Source organism: Protopterus annectens, chromosome 1.part1, assembly GCF_019279795.1.
Source record: "Protopterus annectens isolate FY-2018-M chromosome 1.part1, PAN1.0, whole genome shotgun sequence".
Classification (NCBI taxonomy): domain Eukaryota; kingdom Metazoa; phylum Chordata; order Ceratodontiformes; family Protopteridae; genus Protopterus; species Protopterus annectens.
In genome coordinates, this window is record NC_056726.1 from 771955977 (window position 1) to 771977766 (window position 21790).

Sequence of the window (21790 nt, forward strand, 5' to 3'; positions counted from 1 at the left end):
TTATTTTTGCATAGTACATTATACTGTTACACTACATTGTAAAACTTTGTTCACATATATGCAAATCTAGTGTGTTTTTACACCTGGGATGAGCCTGAAATTGGTCCATATGGATCTATGTCGTACTCTGGGAAACAAATAGGTTCATAGATGTACACTAGGCTAATGACCACTACGGCCTTTATAAGCCTAGCCATTCAATCCAAATGTGTTCCACAAGTTATATGTTTTAGACGTTTATATAAAGATGATTGTTGGTTATGACATAATTTACTGACTGCCTCTATCCATCAAAGATGTGGGTGCCAGACCAGGGGTTGAATTTTCGATTTCCCATCAAGTGGTCCAAGTTACGCTTTAGTAGGAATAGGGAGGGATTTTATTTTACATGGATGGGGAGTCTGTTCCAGAGAAAGGGAATTCTTGAAAATACATATCTGTCCAACATGTCCTGTTTATGTTGCAAGCAACATATAGGTCTTTAGATCAAGTAGTTCTGATGCTGTTTATTTTGTGGATGTGCAAAAGGTTCAACAGAGCGGGGTCTGGGATGCCTTGTATGCTATGCATAGATCACCTCTCAGTGGTCTCTAGGAGATTGAATATAGAGATGGGGTTTTGAGGTGACCTTCATAGGACATAGTGTTTATGCTCTGCATTCTTTTTGTAAGAAACCTTTACAGACATTCCATCCAGTTACTGCATGTGTCTGGTCAGGTACATACTGATGGGGGCATTATACTCAGTGATGGGTCTGATGAGAGTGAGTATAGTGGCACAATGACTTCCTAGGAAAGATGCCATGTACTTAGTTATAAGATGAGCAACATAGAATGATTTCCTTCCAACCTTGGATACATGTTATTCGAAGGTCAGTTTACTGTCTACATGTGTTCCCAGATCTGTGTCTGTCAACTCTTAAGAGATATTTTATTAATGAAATAGTTTCCTGTGGTGGCCAACTTCCCAAAAGGTACTATAATGTATTTCTTTGCACGGAGTTTTAAGCCATGGCTTTGGCACCAGTCATTTGTCTGTGATAGGCCCTCTTTTAAGATGTTAGTGTCTTGGGGATTCTATGACTTCCCCCAGTTTGCAATCATCTGCAGACTTGGTGAACCAGAGGCCTTTGGCATTAGCCTTGATTTCTGAGAAGTAGATGCCAAAGAGGAGTGGGCACAGCACAGAGCCTTGAGGGACTCCACTGGTTTCTGGCCTCTCTGAGGAGGTGGTCTTACCAATCCTAACTTCTTGCATGCAATCTGTGAGCCAATTGGCTATCTAACATATTTATAGGGTTTTATGCCTAGTTCTATAAGTTTGATAACAATGCCAGAGTGGAGTATTGTATCAAATACCTTAGCCAGGTCAAGGTAGGCAGTATGCACAGTTTTACCCTCATCCATTGCCTTGGTGACATTCTCAAAGAAGTCCACCAGTTCAGTAGGCATGACTATCCTTTGACAAAGCCACATTGGGCCAAACTGGGATGGATCCAGTGTCCTGAAGGTATCCTATGTCTTTGTTGATCATTCCCATGATAATTCTTTCCATGGCTTTGCATATAAGGTTAGTCAGACTAGTCGGTCTGTAGTTTCCGTGATCTGTTGATAGTCTGCCCTTATGAAGTGGAATGACTGTTGCAGCTCTCCATTCTTATGTCATGAAGCCTGTTTTAAGGCCGTAGTTAAATGGTAACTTCAGTGGCCCTGATATGTCATGTTTTAGACCATTCTTGAGTTTGTGTTCTTGGCCTTAGTAAGGGCATCCATGACATGCTGTCTGTTTATAGTTAGAGGGGTTATGTTTGAAAGTAGTTCTTGGGAGGTGGCTGGAGGTGAATGTGGGGTAAAGTTGGAATGGAATTTGTGAATGGGACACCATTAACCAACAGTTCAGTACACTGCTAAGTGCTGTCTTTGAGGTTTCTGACATAGCTGAAGAAGACCTTATGGTTGTCTTGCCTGGGAGGCTACCTAGACCTGAAAATTGGATTTACTGGATTTAATTAGCCCTCTAAGCTGCCTGTTTGTTTTGATGAAAGCATTCTTATCATTATGGGAGTTACACTTCCTGATTTTAACCATGTTTTTTTCCTTTGTTGTATAACCTGTTTAATCTGGGATGCCACCAGGGTGGTTTGTGTTTGGAGTTAGTTTTTGGGCTTAATTCTGCTAGGTACAACAGCCTCTATGCAGCCATTGACATGGTTGTACAGAGTTTTTGTGAAAAGTACTGCATAGGCTACTGTGTTTTCTGGATGTGGAGGAGCATTGAATTTTGACAGACTATCACTTAATAAAAGGTAGTTTGCCCTTGGAATAGTTCCTAACTGTTATTAGGTTTACTGGGGTTACTGAGTTGATTTGGATATCAAAAGAGGCAGCTTTATGGTCAGATCTTACCAGGGAGGACTTGATATTGGAGGTGGTGCAGTATTCTTTCACATTTGTGAGTACAAAGTCCAGAATGTTGGAAACTCTGGTGGGCGTATACACCAACTGACAAATGGTGTTTGTATTTGTCCAGAAATCTCTGTGCCTGCAAATTTGGTGCTACGTAGGATTCCCAATCTGTAGAAGGACAATTAAAGTCCCCCATTAGTAAATTGTTAGGCTGGATGGTGAGTGTCTGCAATAGGTTTAAATATGTTCTGTGAGTTTCATGGGACATAGAGGGTGACCTATAGCTTGCTAGGATATGGTAGAGGATTTTATCTATGGTGACCTACATGTGGAGAAACTACAGCTCATAATCCTGTTTAACTAAACTAGAGGTATGCTTGTTATTGATATATATTGAGACACCTCTACCTTTAGCCCTTTTCTGTGAGCTGCTGGTCTAAAACTATAGAAGGCACTGAAACCTTGCACTGCTGGAGTACTCTCCGCAGCTTTAGACCACGTCTTGGTAACTGCACAGATGTCTATATTGGCTAAGGAGGGCTTGGAGTAAGTTTAGCTTTTTGTTTAGGCTCCTGGCATTGAGCAGTAACACCTTGAGATACATGGACTATGATGGAATCATATTGGTACCACTGGTGCATTGACTTGAGTGCATGTGTAATTTGGCAGAACCTGGCTCCAGATAGGCAACTAACCATTATCTTTTCTTTGTTCAGGCATATGCAGGCTGCACATTTCAGATCTAAATAAAATAAGAGAACAGACCTGATAGTGGAATCAGAGAAAGTATACTTTTTCCAATATAACAAAAATGAGACTATATTGGTCGTAAAATTCTTAAGTTTACCAGAAAATTACTCCCCAAACTGAATGTATGCCACAATGTTCTAGGAAATCACATTAATATCAACTTAGGAGCTACATATATACATGCCCCTCCCTAATCCAGACCACTCCTTCAAGCTATTATAAAACATTTGTGGTCTACCACTCACCCAAAAAACATTACCTAATGTGTGATTTCAACATAAATGCCCACCTAAAGAGACTTCTTGAATCTCTTGGTCTTAATAGTCCCACTAGGCTGGTGACCTCTTTTCAGTGGGGACCCGAGTTAGTATTTATACTACTTGGAAAAATTTTGCCAGTGCATCAGGGAATGTCCTCTACTCATTGTTGTTGTGAGGGAGACCTATTTTATGGAGCACTTCTTTTTCAGTTCCAGGTGCAGAGGTGGCCTAGAGAAACAACGAGGCAGATACAGAGAGAAATGGTGTGGTGAGAGAAATGGAGGACAAAGCGAATATTGAGACCGGAAAATGTGTGCAGGATTCTGAAGAGATGTTTCAAAGAAACCTGTTTGATGGAGATGAGTCAGCAAATAATGGCTGTATAATTGCAACCCTCCAATTGGGAGCATTGTGGGATAAATTACATAAAGAATGGTGATGCAGAGTGAGCCAGAAAATGAAGGAGATATTTTCTGGGGAGGGGGTGTTATGGAGACCATGCAAAAGGAGGATTCAGAGACAATTCTGAAAAAAAAAGAAAGGAAATTGATGAAAAATAATATATACAGCTAATGACTGGGGGTTGGTATAATGGTCACAAGATCATAGGATCATAGGAGGTTACTAGGCTTTTGGCCCTGAGGCCCTTATAAGCCTAGCCAGAGTTTAGCCCATGTTTTGATAAGTCAGCACCCAAAGCCCCTGTCCAGCAGGGACACAGGTGGAATCCCAGGGGTGTATTTTGTTTCCCATCCTGTTATCCAGGTTGTGCTTAAAAAGGAATAATGAGGTACTCTGCTTGACATAGAGAGTGAGTCTATTCCACAGATGGAGAGTCTCTGGGACACAAATCTGTCCCACCAACAAGTCCTATTGATATCACAGACCAGGTTGAGGTCACACGTATAGGTTGCTTGAGTGGAGCTTGACTTGCAGATATGCAGCAGTCCCATCAAGGTGGGGTCTGAGATTGCTTTCTATGCCAGACAGAGGTCACCTCTGAGGAGTCTGTATGAAACTGAGTAGAGGGACAGGTCTTTTAGCCTATCTGTGTAGGGTAGGTGTTTGAGCCCTGGATTCTCCTGGTGAGGAGCTGCTGTATGTGCTTTGCGAGGTACATGCCAAAGGGGGTGTTGTACTCAATAATTGGCATTATAGAGGAAGAGTACAGGGATGTTATGACTTCTTTGTCCCTGGATGAGATACCCTTACTTATGAGGTGGGCCATATAGAAAGCTTTCTGTACAATAGAAGCAACATGGTGGTCAAAAGTCAGGTTGCTATCAACCTGGGTGCTCAAATCCCTCACTACTGATTGTGTACATAGGGCATTTTTATTAATGTGACAATATATGGGGAAATCACTCTCCCCAAAGACAATGATGATGCATTTTCTGGCATTCAGCTTGCCATGTTTCTGGCACCAGTCATTTGTTTGGGTGAGACCCTCTTGGAGGACGTCCACATCACTTGGGGAATTTATGACTGCGCCCAGCTTGCAGTCATCTGCAAACTTTGTCAGCCATAGCCCACTGGTTTTGGCCTGCACATCAGAGAAGTATATCCTGAATAACAGAGGCCCCAAGACTGATCCCTGGGGTATGCCGCTCATTACGGCTCTACTGCTTGAAGTGGCTTCCCCTATTTTGATTAGGTGGGTTCTATCAGTGAACCAGTTTACTACCCATCTGGTAACATATGGATTGACTCCTAGGTTAAGAGAGTTTATCTACTATGCCCGAGTGGGGAATAGTGTCAAAGGCTTTGGGCAGGTTAAGGTACATGGTGTGCACCATTTTCCCCTCATCTGTGGCTTTGCTGACTGTCTCAAAGAAGTCGACCAGATTTAAAAGTCATAACCTCCCCTTGACAAAGCCTAACTGTGTGGGGTTGAGTGTTTGGAGATTGCCAATGTCCCTGTTAATGAGGTCCATGATAATCCGTTCCATGACCTTGCAGATCAGGCTAGTTAGGCTGATGGGTCTATCATTTCCTGGATTGGTGGATGCTCCACCTTTGTGTAAATGGATGACAGTGGCTGCCCTCCACTCAGGACAAATCCGGTACTCAGGCTTGGTTGAATAGGGTGACTAATGGTGCTGCAAGTTCATGCCTGAGTTCTGGTTAAGGTGTTTGATACACAGACATAAGGTACAGTGTTTGATTTTCACCTTTGGGAGGGAAATTGACTAGGCTTAGAATGGCCTGTTATGAAAGCTAGCCTAGTAATTACGTATGAACTTATGAAACCACGAATCTAAGGAAAAGGGAAAATTAAAATTTTAGAGTGCTTTCTGTAAATGTGAGTAATATTAAGAATATAGCAAGAATAACAGGGATTTTGGAGTGGTGTAATAAATGTGATATAGATGTAATTATATTAGAATACACAACATTCTTAACAAATGATTTTAACAAAAGAAGAGTGATTATAAACAGTGAAACTGTGAGGAAGAAAAATAGATTTAAAATGGAAAGAACAAATATATTGAACTATAACATTATATGCTTATTCTAATTCTAAAGAAAGGGAAAGTTTATTTCATCAGCTTTTCGACTATGTAGTGATAAATATGCATATTATAATAACAGGAAACTTTAATTGTGATTTAAGAGGTGAGCATAAAAAGAAAGTAAATTATATAAGAAAAATACTATTGGGACAAAAACTCATGGATCTACAAAAGGGGTATGTAAAGAAGTGAAATAGATTATTTTATAGTATCAGAAAGGTTAGTTATAGGAGAAGGGGGGTCGTTGAAACAGTATTTTCTGATCATCTTACACTATGGCTAGAATAAAGGAAAACAAGGAATATATACAAAGAGGCAAATGAATGAAAAGGATAAATGACAATGCATGGAATGAAGAAGGAAAGAGATTAGTAAGACAGTTATGAAAGATCATATTAATATGATAACACTTCATAAAAATTGGTCCAAATGATAGATGATTATTTAAGGAAAATATAAACAATGTTTTTTACAGTGGCAATATGATGTGAGAAAAGTAGAGAAAGAAAAATATCAATGAACATATAATGATACATTGGAAGATTTAGAACATAATGATAGTAAGTACATTAACAAAGAAAAAGAATTATATGAAAGAAATCAAGAAAAATACAAGAACTGTTATAAAAATGAAGATATTTTTTACAAGAAAAAAGAGAAGTATTGAGTTTAAGCATATTAAGCAAATTAGTAAAGGATGATGGTAGTGTAATGAGAGAAATAAAAAATGTAAAAGGAGAAATAGAAATGATTTAGGAAAAAGATTATGAATAGTGTAATATAATATGTACAAGAAATGTTTAAAGAAAAAAGAAGGTAGTGAAAAAACATGGAAAGTGAAAAGTTAACAGGAAAAAAAGAATAAAGAGTTGGAATAGGATATTTCTTTAAATGAGCTAGATAAAGTATTAAGACAAGTAAATATAGATTCAGCTGCAGGACCAAATGGAATAGGGCATGAAATGTATAAATATTTAAGGGACTGGCAAAAAAATTACATATATTGTATGAATGGTTAAATGAAGGTTTTATATATAAATAATTATGTAGTGGACTACTTAAATTCATGTAGAAGAAGGAAGATAGAAGACAGTTATAAAAATAGAGACTGATAATAGTGAATATAAATAATTATAAGATCTTTATGAAAATAATACAAAAGAGATTTAAAACTAAAATGGAAAATATTACAGAAGATAGTATATATAGTATACAGGGGAAGGGCTGTCAAGAATTATTAATGATAGAGAAATTGTGGATGATATTATGAATAGAAAAGTAAAAAATCATGATAGGTGACCTTAATAAGGCATTTAATACAAATTGACACAAAATATTATGGATAATAATAAAACAATGTAATATAAGTGAGAAAGTTAGGAAATGATGTATGTCAGGGTATAGTAATAATAAAGTACAAATACTTGTAAATTGCTGGTTAAGCCAAGAGATACATATGAAGGAATGTCCAATGAGTTGCATACTCTTTGCATTAGTTATGAATGTGCTAGGATGTGAAATAAAATTACAAAATGACAAAAGAGGAGGTGGGGTATATAACACTTGAAGGGTATAGAATTCCAATCCTGTTAACACATCCAGATGACATTATAATAAGTGCAAAATAAATGGATAAAAGAAGTAATACTTTGCACAATTGAGTGTCTAGAAGTGATAGGGGTGGCTTTAAATAAAGGTAAAAGTTAAGGCTTGGGTGATGTAGTAAAGATAGTGGGTATATATTTTACAGTGAATTACATTTCTGTTTACATTGTCAAGAAGAAGAAGAAACTACAGAACATGTATTTTGAAATGTAAATGAGTAAAAACATTATGGGAGAAATATAAGAAGATTTTTTCGAAGATATAAAAGAAGTGGATGAAATAAACATGGATATGAATAAATATGGATATTATATGAATAGAAGTAAAGAATATGTTAAAAGAATATACAAAAATGTATTTTATGTCATATGGTTATATGGAATGAAAAACTGAATTAAATTATGTTTAATGGTAAATGGATTTTAGCAACAATATTAAGTAAAATCAGATGGGGATTATGGAAAAAGGAGCGGGAGTCTAATAGGGATGAACATTTAGTATGATTGTAAAGGAAATTATGAATATGTGTAACTATACTTGTATATCTGTATAGTTGTACATTTGTAAATATTTGTAAATATATAATTAAGTTGTAAATCAGAGTTCTGTTTGTATATAAATAAGGGAGCTCTGCTCTTTTTTGATAGTAGCTATGAGATCTTTTGCATCCACTTGAGCTACCACCAACTTAATCAGAGATGACCTTGGTTTATATATGTCATCCAAAGGATGGCACACTCAGAAATGCAGCACTCCCCTTATGCTATGGTGCATTATCAGCAATTCATCTACCTGGTGTGAGAATAAAACTCACAACCTTCTGCACCAAAGGGCAGTATGCTACCTGTTGTACTATTATTGATACTACTGATGAAACTACCAGGCTAAATACACAAGGAAGACCATATTCAGCCCTAGACTTTATTCATATTACTGTTCCACATAGATGCATTAGTCTGCCTATCCATCCAAATAACAAGAATGACCATTGCCCATTTAGATCAACCTAGTCATCCAGATCCAAACCACACTCTCATTTCTATGCAACAAGTCACTGAAAACATGAAACCTAGTGTAAATACATACCTAGGGGTAATTTACTGGAATTCAATTTTTAATGTCAGTTGCCCTAAAACAGCCTAATTCTGTTTTGAAGCTATCCTTTCTGATATTCAAGGTTTGTTTTTTTTTTTCTTTTTTCCTACAGTGAAGTGAAGAGAAGAGTAAAAGGTAATACTTACACATAAGTAACTTCTGTAATAAAATCTCTTATCAAAGAAACAAGGAAAATACAACCTCAGTACAATACCTTACATAACAGCTATCTTATTTTAAGAAAGAAATGCAAACTACTCACAAAAGTTGCTAAGGCTACATATCTCATAAACAAGCATACTGATCTGGCTTCCTCATCTTGTCTCTTCTGGAGAGCTGTAAAAGACCTAACTTTTAAAATAACAATTTCTACATCTGCACCCTCTTCTTTCCACAGTTACTTATCCCTAATAGCTTCGAAGACTATCTTCTCTCAAAATCCAACCCCAAACTGAATAATTATCTTATCAGGAAGCAGTGTGGTGCACGTATGGCTAGTGAATCAGCAGATCAAAACAAAAAAAAAAATATATACCCAGCAGTGAAGGTGGAAATCCACAATTTAACACAGAAATAAAAATCACATAACTAGGTAGAGGGTAGTAAGCCCAACTACCTGCCCCAAACCAGTTTTGGCAGTAATAGCCTTCTTCATTGAGCCAACAGAAACCACTCATGTATATATAGTGTTACATAAAACAGTTCATTGGTGTATTTATAATTGGTCATTAATCCCAGGTGGGAACAAAGCCCCTAACTTAATAATCCATTTGCGTTCCTTAAAGTTGAGTATGTCATGCCATCTTGATTTATCCCTACATTTCCCTACAATGCAATCAATAACAATAAAATAAAAAGATGCAGAGTTATGTTTACATACATGTTTATATAGAGCATTATTAGGACGTTTATTCCTAATATCACTAAGATGCTCCCTAATCCTGAGACGAAAAGGTCTAGAGGTTTGTCCCACATAGAATGAGGAGCATGTACAAGTGACTAAATATATAACCCACTCTGTACTGCAGTTAGCCCAGAAGTTAATATTGAAAATTTCTGAAGTATTATGACTACTGAATTCCCTCATTTTCTGAACCTTGTTGCAATAAGTACAATGACCACATGACATGCAGCCCAACACTGGGCTATCTATGAGTGTATGTTGAGTGGGAACACTAGAACTAGGTCCCACCTTCTTATAATGGCTAAAAAGGGAACCCAATGTATGTCCTCTGCTAAATGAAAAGGAGCATCTATCACCCAAAAAAGGGTGTAATCTCTCCTCGGCCATAAAAATGTTCCAATGTCTGTTGATTATATTCATGAACCCCCGTGTATTGCATCCATATGTGGTCAACAGACGAACCAAAGGATTAGACAAATCTCTTGGTTTGTCCTTATATTGTAATAGGTGAGTTCTATCTTGATTGGAAGCCCAGTGAAAAGCAGTGCTGATAGTACCAGAAGGGTAACCTCTCTCAAGAAAGCGATGTATCAAATCATTCCTGGTATTTTCAATTGTTTGCTGGCTTGAACAGATCCTTTTAATTTTGAGGAATTGTGATTTGGGGATATTCCGGATGATATGTCGGGGGTGGAAGCTCGTTGCATGCAAAAGTTAGTTATACTCAGGGAATTTCCTGAAAACCCATGTAGCTAGGGTGTCATCAGGATTCCTGCTAACCTCAACATCAAGGAAAACAATTTTCAATTCATGAAAATTCAATTTGAACTCAATTCTCCATATGTTATCATTGAGATAGCCAATAAACTCGTGTAAGTATGTTTCATCCGACTTCCACACCACCCAATAATCATCCAGATATCGCCTCCAAATGTCTAATTCATCACTATATAAATTGTGACTAGAATTGTAAATAATAACCTCCTCAATATAGGCCATGAATAGGTCAGCATAAATGGGTGCAAAGGAGGCACCCATTGCTGTACCTTTGACCTGCCAAAAACATTGCTCCTGGAAGTAGAATACATTACTAGTAAGAACATATTCAGCCAGGCATACTAAAAAAGTATTAAAGTCTGGTTGGTATAAACCAGATCATCCCAATCAAAAATCCAAAGCCTGCAAACCTGCCCAGCGGGGAATGTTTGTATAGAGAGAGGTTACATCCAAGGTACACAACAGCCAATGAGGCTCCAATTGCATGTCAGATATAATATCCAAAAACTGAGTTGTATCCTGAATTCTGGCCCATACCGTGGATAGTAGTGGTTTAAGATAATGTGTCAAATATTCGGAAAGTGGTTCAGTGATGGATCCCTGCCCTGATACTATTGGTCTTCCAAGAGGACATCTAGCGTCCTTATGTATTTTGGGTAGTAAGTAAAAATACTGTTTACTCGGGGATGAAACTAACAAATGGTGTCTAACCGACTCAGTAATGATGCCCTCTTCCTTAGCTTGTATCAGAAAAGAGTCAATTTTTGTCTTAAAATGACTGGTTGGATCCAATGGCATAGCCATACAATACTTGTTGTCACCCAGTTGTCTTAATGCTTTTTCATAATAATTGACACAATCTTGAATCACTACCGCCCCACCCTTTTCTGCTTGTACAATAACAATTTCTTTATTATTTTTGAGATCGTCTATGCATTGTACCTCCTCTTTAGAAAGATTGTTATAGGATACCTGAAAATCCCTGAGGTTACAATGTAGATCCTTCAAGACATTGGCCTGAAAATTGGATACTATATGTGACATAGGTGGAGTGACGGTACATCTTTTAAATCTAAACTCTGGAACTTCCTGGATAGTATCATTTTCAAAAAACAATTTTAGATTAAGTAAATGACAGAAATTGACCACATCCTGTGCTAGAGTATATTCTGGAAGAAAAAAGCCGGGGACAAAATTAAGGCCTTTGTTTAAAACTTTAATTTGCAAATCGGAGAGGTGCACAGAGGAAATGTTGTGTACATTCATACAATCAGTTAATGTTCGTTCATCAGTTGTAACAGACCTTCCAAACACTCCACCGGTTTGACATTTCTTGTGCTTCCTCCCCCCTCATCTGTACCTGAACCCAAAGGGTGTGACAAACTCCTTCTTTTGGGATCAGGTGAGGCATCTGTATGGTTACCCTCCCCTTCAGTATTAGAGGAAATCTCATCCCCTGATGTGTAACTCAATGACTCAGAGCTACGTTTCAAAATAGATTTTTGTCTTTTTCTCTTGGGGGCTGATGGCTTGTTGCTCGGAAGCCTAAACATGACATTCCTAGGCATATCAAATGGTTTGCCTCTTTCATAGTCCCCTATGTCCCTTTGGAACTTTTTCAATGTTTTATCCTTTAATATCTGTTCTAACTTAAGTAATTCTGTTGTTAATTGATTCACCCGAGAAGTAAACGACCCACTAGATTCAAATTTGTTAACCTCCATACAAAGTGTTTCCACCTCCTGAATCCCTTGTTTGACAGCCTGTTCATAAAAGCCAGCTAGTGCATCCACAAAGCCCAAGGATGCAGATTGTTGAATCTGCATCCACTCATCAGTTAATTGTTCATCAACGTTATGTACCAAGGGCTGTACCTTCATCCTCAAACCTCGTGGTGTAATCTTTTTGTGTTGGTAAGCCTTGAACAGGCGTAAATGCCAAACATTGGTCCGAAGACCCTTCATGCTTTTACCCAACTTAAAAAACATAGATTCACATTGTTTATCTGGGTCTTGGGTCACCCCCGAAGAATGATTATCTGTATCAGATAAACCTAAACCAAAAATGGCCAAATCATTCATGTCCGAGGCCACAGCCTTTCATAAGTGGAGTCAAAGCCATGTTGCAAAAATATATATAAAAAATTTTAATAAAAAGAGTAGTAAACAATACTAACGGACTAGTCAACTTTGCAAACAGCAGGAATAAGAAAAAAATCCCCAATCAAAAACCAACTATTTAGAAAAATAAGTATATATAGCTTAGACACAAAAATGGGTCCCACATAGTATTTGTATTCTTTCAATTTCACTTTGAATAAGAGTATATAAATTGTTTGCATCAGTATATATTTTTTCACAAAAATAGACCCAAAAAGAAAGAGCCTGATCACTGTGAGCCCCAAAAATACAATGGTTAGCCCTTGTGATATGACCCGAATAAAACAAAGAAATCACAATGCTGCGTATTACAACGGGTACAAATTCAAACATAGACCAAGACCACCATGTAGGTGGAATGTTGAATGATGTAAAATGTCAACCCCAGCACATGTAATGTCCTGAAGAACAAAACGTAGGGGATACCAACCCATAAGTAGCAGTGATACAATAGCTAGCCCCTGTGGTAATGTGGGTATTATAAAATTTGCCTTACAAAAACCACAATGCTGTGTATCATCATAATCAAAAATAGATGAGTGCCAAATTGGCCCAATAAGTGCACTCCAAAATATCCACTAAATAACACAACCACATTCAAATACCATGATCATGTTCATATAATGGACCCAATGATCATGTCAGTGCTTGATCAACCAGTAAACAGTATATGTAACCCCAGTTCTATTGTCTATATAAACTACTGTAGGCAAAATGACAGTCCCTATAAACATTCTCCAAATAGGAAAATATGATTAATATATATAATACAACAAGGCCGACCCCAAAACCTAAATAGCATATTATTACAACACATATAATGGTTGTATAGTAAAACAATGGAATAATAAAGAAGAACTAGCCCCCAAGAGAAAAAAAAAAGAGTCATTATTCGACCAAAATCAATCCCAAGAAAAGGTCATTCAAATAGAACTTGTTATAAAATGCAGTAATGTTGATCAATAAAGTAACAGCAAATAGCATCTCATTAAATGGCTAAGTAATAGAAGGCAAAATGCCCAAAATTAGAGCTAACTAGATGCAATTTGTATACAAAAAAGGTCACACAGCCTAAGAATAACCTCAGTGCCACCTATGGGCTAACATAATGCATGACATATTAAACTCCAGGATCAGGTTCCAGCGAGAGGTGGAATCTATAAAAATCCCCAACCAAACAATAGTTGGATATATTGCATAATGTATAAAACAATAATATAGTGACTGTGTCCATTTTGAAAACACAGTATTTACATACCGATTCTCATAAAAAACAGTAAATACTGAAGCACCCAAACTTCTTCCCCTTATCACAGTTAAACTATACACTCAAATAACCATGCTAACAATGGTCAATGATTTATACCCAAAAAATTTGAAAGCCTGTGTATGTGTATCACAGCTTAATCAAAAAAAACTAAAGTTAGTTTAGTACAAAAATAACCTGTGAGATGCATATTGATACATAAATAAAAAACAAAAAATGGCTTTAATGCCATCTACATGTTCGTTGCTTACATAAAATGTAAAAAATCCCAAAAACGGGTTGCAACAAAAGATGGAGTCCATAAATCACAACAAAGATATATTATTGTGAGTCCTTCATACAAAAAATAAAAAATATGAATAATGACAAAATCCCTTATAAGACTGACCAAATTCCTCAAAGGTTTTCAGTGAGGAAATAGTAGATAGCGAAGTATATAGACTTCAGACCCCTTGCACAGCCCAACTGTTAACTGAAATGATGATACCGATGGGCATCAAAAAAAAAGTCCAAAAAGTCAAATCAAAGTTTCATTAGGTGATGAAAAATGCCCAAAACCCGGAGTTTGACCATTTGAAAACTCTTCAAAAGATAAACGAGAAGGCCAGTCAGTAGATGAAATCACATAGTCACCTGTAGTTACTAGTAGGTAAATAGCGAAGCACATAGACTTCTGACCCCTTGCACAGTCAAACTGCTTACTAAGATAAAAATACTGACGGTAATCAAAAACGAATGGCCAAAAAGCCAAATCCAAGTTATCATGAGCGATGTTAAATGTCCAAAAACAGAAGTCTGACCATTCAAACCCTCTTCTGAACATAAACAAAAAGGCCAGTCAGCAAATGAAATCACATAGTCACCTGTAGTTGCTTGTAGATCAACATAAATCAGGAAACAATGAAAACAAAATACAAGGAACCATCCAAAAAGATGATATGATGTACTAAGGTAAATCCACAGGGCAAATTGAACAAAATCCAATGACCAAAACCACCACTAGATATAAAATACTCCATTTGCATGAAGGGAAACCACCATGCCAACAGCACCAATGAGGAAGGAAGAACCAGGAAGCAGTGTGGTATGGCAACTGCATGGCTAGTGAATCAGCACATCAAAACAAACAAAAAATATAGCCTGCAGTGAAGGTGGAAATCCACAATTTAATACAGAAATAAAAATCACATAACTAGGTAGGGGGTAGTAAGCCCAACTACCTGCCCCAAACCAGTTTTGGCTCTAATAGCCTACTTCAGTGAGTAAACATGGGCCAACAGAAACCACTCATGTATATATAGTGTTATATAAAACAGTTCATTGGTGCATTTATAATTGGTCATTAAGCCCAGGTGGGAACAAAGCCCCTAACTTAATAATCCATTTGCGTTCCTTAAAGTTGAGTATGTCATGCCATCCTGATTTATCCCTACATTTCCCTACAATGCAATCAATAACAATAAAATAAAAAGATGCAGAGTTATGTTTACATACATGTTTATACAGAGCATTATTAGGACATTTATTCCTAATATCACTAAGATGCTCCCCAATCCTGAGACGAAAAGGTCTAGAGGTTTGTCCCACATAGAATGAGGGGCATGTACAAGTGACTAAATATATAACCCACTCTGTACTGCAGTTAGCCCAGAAGTTAATATTGAAGAGAAACCAAATTTGCACCTATTTACAAAAATAATAATAAAAAAACAAGTGATAATAACAAAAAGGAAAGTATTAATAAAAATCAGGATCGTGGGGAAGAATTTCAACAAGCTTTAGTTTTGGAATACAATGGAGTAAATAATTATATTAAAAAAATATTTAAAGCAGAATGGGAGAAATTTATAACCTTCACAGATATTGACAGTGTATCCAAAATACCTAGAAAAATAATATACAAGAATTCACAAAGTATTAGAAACATTATAGAAAATAAAAAGAAATTTAATAACAATAGAAAAAGAATAGGTACATACAAATGTGGGCATTGTAGTCAGTGTACATATATAATAAACAATAATTCTTTTTATTTGGAAAGTAGAAAAAGATGGATTCACAGTTTGGAATATTATAACTGTGAATCCAAGGGAATAGTTTATATGGCCATTTGTGAAAAATGTGGATCCTTCTACATAGGAAAAACTGAGAGAATGCTAAAGAGAAGGATCTATGAGCACACATATGAAATAACAATGGAGAAAGAGTGCAATGCCTTATATAAACACAGTAAAATATGTTTGGAATACAAACATAAATTTATGGTATTAGAACAAATTCAACAGGATATTAGAGGTGGTCCTTGGGAAGAAAGAGTTTAGAGAACTATGGTGGCAAGTGACATGAGTTTATTTCTATTTTGCCTTTATTAAAACTAAGGTAAGCAAAGCTTTGAAAGAAGTATAAAAACTATAATATAACTAGCCACTAGGTGGCATCTGGAATCCTTTTAAGATAGATTTTTATGTGTTTCACATAATTATGAAAATGAATGTTTTTAAATAAATAAAGTTTTTTTTATTAAGTGATTTTAACTGTTTTTAACTATAAAGATTATTTTAAATTATTAACAAGTGACATAACACATTAAATTTCAACACAATATTTTCATGTATTAATTTAATTGTTTTAAACAAAATAGTGGGAAATTGATCAGATAATGAATTCTATTGGCTGTAATAATAATGATTTAAACTATATATATGTGGAGTAGAGGAAGTTTGCATTTGTATTTATCTGATGAAGTCAATGAATAGATGAAAACGCATGAAGGATTTTAAAAGCGTTCATGTCTGGCAGTTTTGTATTTTTTCCGTTTTTGTGGTTACATTAAATGCTTGGACATACTTCTGTGGTCTACCTCTTCATATTTCTGCACCTACTTGGATTTTTATTAAGTAACTTTTGTGCAGGTTCCTTTGGTTCAGTATATAACTCAAATAACATACTGTAGATCTAACCACCATATATACAATACAGCCATACATCCTGTACATACATAAGCGACAGATTGAAACAATGCATTACTCAAACCTGACTGGTCTGTAAACATCTTTAAATGAATAATAAAATTAAGTAAGGCTTTGGCTGTGACACACACACACACACACACACACACACACACACACACGCTAACGCACACAAAGAACTTGGTGTAATATAATGTACAGGCTTAGAAAACTGCTGTTGTCAAGGTCCTTGTCAGTATACCAAATTTTGATCTATTGAAAGGAGCAGTTCTGACCTTTGGATCTCAAATGTTTGAACTGTGAGTGTGTAAGAATGGTGAAACATTTGGAATTACTGTATTATTGGTGTGACTGTGCACATGTGAGTGTGTTTTGTGTGTGTGTGTGTGTGTGTGTGTGTGTGTGTGTGTGGGGGGGGGTAGAGTTAGGATTGTGGCTAGTGTAACCTGAGTATATTTTAGGGTCAGAGATAGGGCTAATGTAACGTGTATCAGAGTGATTAGGCAAGAGTATAATTATTTTCTTTGCAAGCTATGACGTTATTTGTATATGAAAAGTTGGGTTGACTTAACACTTATTTGTTAAGTGAAAAACTAATTTCATTTCATTCAAAAGCATTAGAAAAACTAATGCTAAATATCACCTGCTCCCACAACCTTCACGGGGACTCCCTCTATTCTTACGAAATTGCAAAGCTATGGAACACACTTCCTCAGTCACTCACAAAAAAAAACAAAAAAACAAGAGTTCAAAAACTCCTAAAACAGCAACTAGCAAACCACTGGCTTTGCACCTGCCATAGTCCAGGTTAATATCATCCAAAAAATCCCTCAACTGTCTCCACCTCCCTATTCCTACCTCTTATGTCAGTCATCACACCTATGAAGACAAAACCCTACAGCTTGGAAGGGAGCAGTCCTCTCACAAAACTTTGCTTACAACTGTATGCTCTCCGGCATACTGGTAACCACATGTAATCTCTGTATCTTCTCAGAAACAGTTTGTCCAATCCTTACATAGTCTATCTACAGATTTAACAAGATTCTGTTTAACTGTATCATTTGTAATTTTTATGCTGTACCATGCGTACACAATTGGAATTATTACTTTCTATGTAATTTTTTAACCTGTTGCATTTGAATGTATATCACTGTACCTCTAGGGCCCTGAAGTTATTACCATATCACCTACAATACATTTTCTCTATCATACTGTATTCAGCTAACTAGCTAGCTCTATTTTCAGCTAGATTATGTCTACTCATAGTATGTAGCTTTATTTTTTTATATCTGCTATTGTTTGCATTTTATATCTGTTATTGTTTGCATTTTTTTATCTGGAGCTTTTCTCCCCAGGTCTCCACTGAAAATGGGCTTTTAACCCAGTTGGACACTACCCAGTTAACAAATGTAATAAATAAAAATAAATAAAATAAATAAATAATTTCTCTCCTTTACAAATGTATTGCTCTAGGTTCTAGTTATGCTAAAAATTAAAACAGCTAGCATGCACCAGATTGGATTTGTATAAAAACAGACTATAATACAGCATTATAAATAAATTCTTAACTATTGAGTAGGCGTTAATCAAAATTAAATTGCTGTACAGTAGTAAGAGGTCAGGGGAAAATCAAGTTTAGGACATATCAGCCAGGAATCTCAAATGTGACTGATTAGTCTGAATAAAACATTCCTGTCAGTGTCCAGAAGTCCCTTTGCAGATTATCCCAAGGGTCTATGGTTTTTGATAAGCACTGGCAAATAGTCCTGCATTGTGTATCTACTCTAGGAAATCCAGAAAACTGAAGACAATTCCTTGCACATCAACACTAGTTCCTCTGTATGCAAAAATCCAATTCAATTAGAGTTAGACCTGGTTGAATACCATTCTGGCAAACTTATTTATTTATTTTATTTATTTTACATTTGTTGACCAGGCTAGTCTAGCTGGATATATGTCCATTTTCAGTAGAGGCCCAGGGAGAAAAGCTCCAGTAGTTATGATAATTTTAAACAGAGGTAGGCAATACAATGTTAGGTGAGAGAGCAAGTTAATACAGAAAACATACAATATAATCAGAGCAAGAACAAAAAAACAAAGTAGACAAATGTTCTGTAAAAAGTCATACAGTATGTAACAGGTCACATATATCTTTGTAGATGTTACTTTAGTGCAGTTATATCAAGGGTATAAGGAGCACAAGAAGATAGAGAGGAAGACTCAATTAGTCTTGGTTGTTACAGGAGCATAGCCAGTGTTTGTTGAGATGAAGTTTCAATTGACTTTTAAAAAGTGGGAGAGAAGACAAAGATAGGATTTCAGAGGGTAATTTGTTCCACATTTTTCCAACAGAGTTAGAAAAGAGGCAGTCACCTGCAGAGTTATTGGGTTTGGTTGTTTTAATTAGTAGTTTGTTGGAAGAGCGAAGTTGTTTCAAGTTATTATATGGTGAGATGATGTTAGAGAGTATAGGTATTTTAGTTGGATGGTATAAGATCTTATGAGCTATTAAAAATTGTTGAAGTAGGAGTTGGTTTGGAAGTTCAAGCCAACCTAGTTGTTTTAGGTTCAGGCAGTGGTGAGTTCTATATGGGGATCCTGTGGCAAATCTAGCAATATTATTGTAGGATGTAGATAATTTCTTAAGGTTATTTTGAGAGAGATTTGTGTATATGGGGGAAGCATATAGAAGAGTAGAGATCAGGTGAGATCTGGCTAAGGTGGTTCTTGCTTCAGGTGTAAGGAAGGGTTTGATTCTGTAAAGGGATCCTATTTTTTTATTAACTAATTTTATTGTATTGTTGATGTGAGAGTCAAAGATAAGATTATTGTCAATAGTAATTCCTAAACGTTTAGTAGTTGAATCTGGAGTAATAAGGGTGTTATTGGCAGAAGTAAGAGTGAAGTTGAGTGGGGTAGATTTACGGGAAGGTGAGAACAATAGCAATTTGGTTTTCTTGGGGTTAAGGAGTAGGCAGCGGTCACAAAACCATTGTTTGACAGTGGTGAAGGCTTTTTGAGTGAGTGACTGAAGTTTAGTTTGAAATTTAGCAGAGCAGATTATAATAGAATTGTCTGCATATTGTATGCAGGTAGTGTTTGGGATAGCTGATTGGAGGTCATTAATAAAGATAGAAAATAGAAGGGGGCCTAGGATAGAGCCTTGAGGTACACCTAAAGAAATAGGAAGGAGATTAGATAATGCGTTTTTCCAGAGAACTGCTTGCTGACGATTTTCAAGGTAAGATGTAATACCAAGTTAGGGAAAGAGGATCAAGTGAGAGAGATTTTAGTATGTGTAGCATAAGTTTGTGGTTAACTATGTCGAAAGCTTTAGATAATTCAATAAAGACTGAAGATGATAGGTTATTATTGTTGTGGTTATAGTTGATGGAGTTGGTAAAGGAGAGTAATGCTGTGGTAGTACTGTGGGAGGTTTCTAAATCCATGCTGGCAGTTAGCAAGTAGGTTGTTATTCAAAAGGTGATTAAGGAGTTGCTTATGGATGCATTTTTCCATGATTTTAGCTATAGGTGATAGAAGTGCTATGGGACGAAAGTTAGAGAAGTCATTAGAATTGCCCCCTTTGTGTAGTGGGATGATGTGAGATATCTTCCAGTATGAGGGAAAAATTCCTTCTTTTATGGATCTATTTATCAGAATGGAAATGGGATAGGCAATCGCTTTGGCTCCTATTTGCAGGAAGTCTGCAGGGAGTTTGTCTGCAGAGGGGGTGGTAGGTCTTAGTTTTTGGAGCAATGATAAGATAAAGGAGGTAGATACAGGTTGTAAGTGAAAGGAAGGAGGTGAATTTAAAGTAGGTAAGAGTAGCTTAGAGGTGTCAGGAGCTAGGTGATTAGCAAGGGTTTGGATAGTATTAGTGAAAAGTGAACTTTCCTTTCCCTTATAGAAAATGGATTTGCTATTGTTGGTGTCCAGGCCCTAAAATGACAAGATGCAATATCACAGTTTTTGATTCTTTTTACAGTGTATCTAACAGTATATCAGCCCTCAAGCAAAGCTCTTTCAGAGTTTGTTAGCTAAGAGGAATTCAAGAATAAAGCAGAAGGAATAAAAATTGGATATCTGACTCTCTGAGTTAGTTTCCTTCTATATATTTCTTCCATTACGAGAAAAAGCTTTGGAATTTATTTGTTCTGTTTCTCTATAAGGAGAGACTCCAGCTGTGGAAACATGACTCTTTACTCCTGTCAGCCTTTGAAACAATTGTTTTTTTCTTTCTACAGTTTATTACTTTGACTACAATGTGAGCTGGGAAGGAAGATGAAGTAGTTAGCTTTGCAAACATTAAACTTTCTTTCACATCCTTTAAGGTTTATCATCCTTTCTGATCTTTTAACACTTTAGCAGAACAGGGTAATATCCAGTTTATGTGTAACTTTTGAAGTCCACTCTCTGTCAGTGATGCCATGGGGCTGCACTCCCTTTGCTAATTTGAAAGCAGATACTAGTATTAGTGTAGTCTAGAGGCCCCTCAATTAAGAAAACATTTTTTTAAATGGCATGGGTCTCTACACTCTACTTGTCAGTGTTATTTTTACATATTGACACATGATATCATGTCAACAGCAAGGGTACTACACAGCAAAACATTAAGAAATGATTAATAAATGTCATCAGTACACAGTAATAATTTTATTTTATTTGTATTTGTTTTCCAGGGTAGAGCACTGATCTCCATGCTCCATTTTCAGACTCAGCCTAGAGTCTGGTAGGTGGCTTGCTCAGAGTCACACAGTTAGGCAGTGGAGGCCGAAGGAATCAAACCTTGTACTACAGGAAACAGCTTGCTAACAGCTCTTTAATCCGGTAAGCCAACTGTCAGACCAGTGTCAGTAATGGTACTGTTTTGCAATATGCACAAATGGCATTAACATTAATAGCAAATATAGTAATAACAATAATGCTGATGATAAACATGACCATCATTATCAGTAATGCATATATTTTTTCTTCAATAATGAAATAAAAAGTTTTTTTTATCCAGATGTATGTGCCTTGTTTAATGTTAGAGTTAAGGATATGTGTAGGCATATGGCTGCTGTAGGGTGTGTGTGCCTTGTTA